Source organism: Gossypium raimondii, chromosome 11 (assembly GCF_025698545.1).
Source record: "Gossypium raimondii isolate GPD5lz chromosome 11, ASM2569854v1, whole genome shotgun sequence".
Lineage (NCBI taxonomy): Eukaryota > Viridiplantae > Streptophyta > Magnoliopsida > Malvales > Malvaceae > Gossypium > Gossypium raimondii.
In genome coordinates, this window is record NC_068575.1 from 35,994,530 (window position 1) to 36,000,792 (window position 6,263).

At 28.9% G+C, this 6,263-nt stretch overlaps 2 non-coding genes across 2 annotated transcripts; both read right to left on the minus strand.

Moving 5' to 3' along the window:
- Positions 1–2,558: 2,558 nt before the first annotated feature.
- TRNAG-GCC (transfer RNA glycine (anticodon GCC)) lies at positions 2,559–2,629 on the minus strand. The gene has a single exon. It is a non-coding gene; the product is annotated as a tRNA-Gly (tRNA).
- A 959-nt stretch (positions 2,630–3,588) lies between these two features.
- On the minus strand, positions 3,589–3,659 carry TRNAG-GCC (transfer RNA glycine (anticodon GCC)). Its single transcript has one exon. It is a non-coding gene; the product is annotated as a tRNA-Gly (tRNA).
- Positions 3,660–6,263: the final 2,604 nt, after the last annotated feature.

Genomic DNA, 6,263 nt, shown 5'->3' on the forward strand with positions numbered 1-6,263 from the left:
ATTCCTTCTGTTTACAGATGTAGTAACAGCTGATAATTGTAACCCGGTACAACGATTACCTTCTTTTTCCCTTTTTAGCCTAGTTTGTAACAAATGGGACGGTTATGAATGTAGCAAACTATTTTCTTCTTCTCTCATTTTCTCTGTAATTGTCTCGTGCTCTCCCCTCTCTTCCCTTCCCTCCCTAAATTTTGTTATCTTAAAAAAAAACAACTATAACATAGTGGTGATAGTGAGATAGGATTTTGTAACGGTGAGATTAAAATCGATGGTGAAATATTTGTTTGGATTCAAATATAGTGATATAGTATTTTTTAAATTGGCTCTCAAACTTCAAAACATTCTAATTACATCCTCAAACTCTTAATGGCATATCAATCAAATCCTTCAATTATTAAAATTATTAATTTAACAGTTAAATGACATGCCAAATATTATATAACATAATTTTAGATGAAAAATTTAAAGAAAAGTGAACATTACCGCATAACTTTTAAAATAAAAACTAAAAATAAAGTAAAACCGATAAAAGAAAGAGTGAACGATAAAGTTTTTATAAAACTTCAAAAACCTCAATACCAAGATTTTTACAATATTCATTTTTAAAAATAATTTAACAGTTAAATTAAAGGTTTTAGTAATGAAAAACTTTATTGATATAACCTCAATAATTTGGAGATGTAATTAAAATGTTTTAAAGTTTAGGAGCAATTTAAAATGAAGGTTATAGTTAAGGATGTATGTTGCAAATAACTATTTATTTTTAAAATTCATCATGCCGTCAAAAGGAAAAAACCGTTACGACAATTGTTTTTAACAATTTTAGTTCTTAGCAAGCATCGCATTATAGACAATGAATTTTTTTATTGTTTAATAAAATTTTATTTTATACCAATACTCAATTTTCTAACATAAGCATTAAAAATTTTGGTGTCAGCCTCACAGTAAAATCTTCCATGGTTTAAGAACTCATTGTTCTTGTTCTTTGTTACATGATGGAAGTTGTTCCTTCGATTGTGTTGAAGTTTTTCATCCAAGTTTAGGCATGAATTGGACTCTTATTGTATAGTTTTGCTTTGTTAGTTTAAAAGGGTAAATATTAAATGTATATATTAATTTTAGTTTAATAGTTTGATGCAACAGTGAAGTCAAAAAAGTTTTAGGGAATCAGACTTAAATTATATATTTTTATGAGAGCTAAAATATAAATTTATCATTTTAAGAGCTTATATCTTCTTCTTCTTTTAATTTTAAAGAACTAAATCAAAATTTTATCATTTTTGAATGGCAAAATGCAATTTTACCATATACTAATATAAAATTTCATAAATTTTAAAGGGCTAAAATGATATTATGATTGGTATATTATTTTACTTCAATTTTATACATTTAAAAATAAAATATCTGTTTATTGTTATATTTAATTAATACAATTATTTGTATATGCAATATATAAATATAAAATGGTGCTATGTTAATAATGTTGTAAATGATTCGTAAAAGTTGAATTAAAATTAAATTTTCATATATAAAATAATATAAAATCAGAATTTATTTATAACGTTGCATATTGAACAAAATTTTATACATAAATTTGACATTTATTCCTAACTTAAAAGTACAAATTTAGAACATTTTATCCATACAGAAATCTATTGATTTACTCTCTTTAAACATGAGATTAGCCCAAGTAGTTTAGCATGTAATGTATACAGGTTATCATATAATTGCATTAGTATTCACCATACAAATAAAGGGAATTGGTGACATTTGATCATGTGGGGTTTAATAAGATGGGTATATTCCTTACAAGTACCGGAAACATGGAAAGGTTTCAATTGCCATCATGAAATATTACCTTGCAGGTGTTTAAGCCTTTCAATAATCTAATCTATGAGTAAATGCAAAAATGAAAGGTGCCTAGGTTTGGTTCATTTTCAACTTGATTTGTGTATACCCTAAATCCTTGAAAGCTAAACTGCATGTTAGAAGTGATACGCACAGGCATGACTGGTGAAAGATGGGGTACAATGTATCCTGCTCAGAGATTTTAATGATCACATGAAGTTTTCCATTAATGGGTTCTTCTTATTTGTGAGTATTTATTAAGCGATGCAAAGCTGTTTTGGTTTTATGGTCCATAAAATATCGTTTTGGGGTTCCTGATTACCTATTTCAATGTCAAATTATCAAATACAACATTCCATTTTAATGTGTTTCACGTTAGAACTCATGGTCCTGATCCTAGAATTTCAATGGAACATTTTGAGGACGTGATCATTAACGAAAACAGAAAGGAGATTAAATGGATTTGGAAAATGGAATCTTTCCATAAGCCTGCTCGTATGGTTGGGCCATGGATTTGCAGGTTTGTAGAGGAGAAAAAGGTGGTGGAGTCATGGATATGGAAAGGCATAGCAAAACTGATGGAAATTTTGGAAAATATTTCGAGGTTGACAAAATGGGTTCCTGAAAATGGCACAAGAGCTGCAATGCTCTGCATTTCATTGTTAAATGAGATAAAGAGGAAAAAATTGGAGCCCGAAAAGCTCTCATATTGCACCAGCCGGGAATCGAACCCGGGTCTGTACCGTGGCAGGGTACTATTCTACCACTAGACCACTGGTGCTTCTTTGCGAAGGGGAGCTATCAATAAAAATAGTAAAGATTTTCTCTTTATTTACAAAATGCAATCCCCTGAGAAATGTGCCCTAATTTTTCTTAAGAAAAGGTTAGTATTTTTTTCAAATTTTGAAATTTATATCTACTTTTACTTTTACTTTTAAGAATTTAATTGTTTTATCTATAAATTTTAAATTTAGTTGTAATTGTTAATACTGCTAAATTTGTTGTGATATTTTGAAATAAGAAAAGCATTCATTTGGTAGCTATGTAATTAAAAAATGACCTTATAATTAACCTAAATTTTAAAAAATTAACAATACTAACAGTTGGACCTGAACTTTGAAATCTAATAAGTAGGGTGACTAAATTCCTAAAAATATAAGTACAGAACTAAGTTCTAAGTTTTAAAGAATACAATGATTTAAGGTATATTTGAACCAAAAAATTATTTAGCTGTACAAATAGTTGTCCAACTATAAACGTATTTCTATTTTAATTATCTAGATTTAAATTTTTCTATTTTTAGTCATTAACATTATTGAAATTTAATATTTTACTCACCCTCTATTAAACCACTAATGAAATGTTGTTGTGGCCTTTTCTATTGCCATAATAACAAACTTAACCCTCCAAAGCTTATAGATTCTATCAATTTGGTCTAAATTCTAAAAATCAACAAATTTAGCACTCAACTTTGCACATTCTATCAATTTAACCTTGATTCTTTAAAAAATTAAATTAAAAAATAAAAATTTATTTACATATTCATTTTTATAAAATTACATACAGAATTATAAAAATGTTTACAAAAATAATTGAATACCTATTTATATAATTACATACAGAAAATGGATGGTTCCGTAAGCCTTCTAATTTTATGGTTGGGCAAAAACAGGATAAAGAAAATATAAATAAGAACAAAGAAGATGGAGCTAGAAGCAAAATTTATCAAAGTTACGGTAATGCACCAGCCGGGAATCGAACCCGGGTCTGTACCGTGGCAGGGTACTATTCTACCACTAGACCACTGGTGCTTCGTTGCAAGGGGGTGCAAAATACTTTTAATATATAAAACTAAATATTTGACCTTCATTAAAGTAAACAAAATACACTCTCTGTGCAATGCAGCCCTTATTATTATTTTTTTTTAAGAAATGGTAAACTATATGAATAATCTACCATATTTCCGTTTTCATTCTGGCCTAAATTTTTTATTTTAGTTACTAACATTATTAAATTTTAATATTTTAGTCCCTTCTCCATTAAATCATTAATAGAATGTTGAGGAGGCCTTAACATTTATAAATTCTATTAATTTTAAAAATCAACAAGTTTAGTCCTCAATTTTACACATTTTATCAATTTAGTCTTAATATTTTTAAAAAATAAAAATATTTAAATGTTCATTTTTTCGATAAAATATACAATATCTTATAAAATTACATATAGAATTATAAAATATTTATAAATAAATGAATATCTATTTTTTTTTCTCATTGACGTTTATTTAGTAAATAATAATTTTATAAATAAAACAAGTTAAAAGGGGAAAATTCATAACGAAAACTTAAATAGATTCAGGTTTTCCTTTTTTTTTTGAACATTAACGACCGTCACGTTCAAATTGGATCAAATACTACAGGTTAAGGTAAAAAATGATAAGAATTGATGTCTTTAGGTTGTTGCTCAGAACTAGTTTGTGGTGTTTGAGGTTATACTTGAGGATGAGCATGATTGGGGATATATAAGTGAGGATGAGATATTGCAGTAGTTGGAAGGTCATACCAACAACTCCGCAACTGATTCCTAGTTCAACGATGCAACGATAGAGAATATGGAATTTGAGGAGTTCAAAGTAAGGGTTATTGATGCCGATGATTGTGGGCGAAGGTGGTGCCATGTGCTCGACAAATTTTATTGAAATACCTACTCACTATTTCACCTGACCTTTGAAACATGTCACTACGAGTCCTATTCTTAACATGATGAGAAAGTATGAGAAGGGAAATTGATACTTGCTCATCAATCAACAAGTTTTTTGTGTCCCTCAACTCTCCTTTTATTTTTATTGACCCACGCAACGTAAAAGAGGCAGTTCTAAACATTCTTAACTCATCAATACAAATTTGCTTATCACCATGGACAAAAGCTTTAATCTTCTTTGGCTTCTTAAAAAGAATCCAAAGAGTAAAATCTAATTTTATGCCTATCAGTGTTATCATTTTAATCCAATGACTTAACACAATTAGTATTCTTCACCTTCAGTGCTTAAACCCAATCAAATTAAAACATCCATTCTTACTTCTTTGAACATTAATACTCAAACCTTTAATTGTTTAACACCATACAAAAACATTGTCATATTTAATAATAATAACGCTACCTATACCCAACAATTACACAATATATTTCAAGTGTATTGTATAAAAAACACAAATAACACACAAATCAATTATAAAACCTAATCGCAATCATGTCCATATTAGAGAACATATAAAAAATTACGAGATTAATGGCTAATTGTTTTCTTCTTCATTGTTTATATTTCTTCCAAGCATGTTTAACCAAAATTACAGTTTATGGAATGCCTATGAGGACCAAGAGTGTATTTATTAATTAAACTATTTCTTAGCTTTGTAGTGTTTTAAACTTAAGAGAAAAACAAAATGTTAGTTTAAACATTTGTCCCAACTATAATCAAGCAATTGGGGATTAGATAGATTTATAACAATTTGCAACTTAATGAGATGCTAATGGTCTAACTAAGATAGGGGTAATATAAGTAGTAAGTTAAGATTAAGAATAATTAGATATATTATTTATGTGTTAGAGTTAAATTTGTTAGTTTACTGGTTTGAATAAAGTTATTGATTCAGTCAAAACTTATTGTTGCTAGATTTTAGGAGTATCATATTAGTTGATATTTTCTAGTGATTTACATATCAAGTTTGTTTCTATTTTTTAGTGATTTTTCAATTGTAATTCAGCCTATATAAAGGTTTCAGTATTCATTCAATAAAGTGCATCAGAATTCATATTATCAGAGTATTTCAAACTTCCATTTTCTCCTTTAATCCATCTGCTTAGTTTAACAGTGGTATCCGAGCTTGGTTCAAATTCCTGTGAATGAGAAATAAAAATTATAGCAGCAGCAACGTGAGAACAACAATGGCTTCAAAAAATTTTGTGCAGTCGGTCATTCCTCATTTTGATGGTCACTATGATCATTGGAACATGTTGATGGAGAACTTTTTGAAATCGAAAGAATACTGGCAAGTGGTTTCGGATGGCATACTAGAAACAGCAAGAGGCACAATAGTGTCAGATACGCAAAGGACAAAAATAGAAGCGCTGGAGTTGAAGGATCTCAAAGCAAAGAATTATTTGTTCCAAACCATTGATCGTTCAATCTTGGAAACCATTCTCTGCAAAGACACTTCTAAGTAGATTTAGGATTCCATGAAGAAAAAGTATCAAGGAACAACGAAGGCGAAACGAGCACAGCTCTAAGCTCTTCGTGCAGAGTTTGAAACGTTGCACATGAATACCGGAGAATCGATTACGGATTACTTCGCAAGAACGATGGCCTTTGCAAATAAGATATGGATTCATGGTGAAAGACTAGAAGATGTTACCAT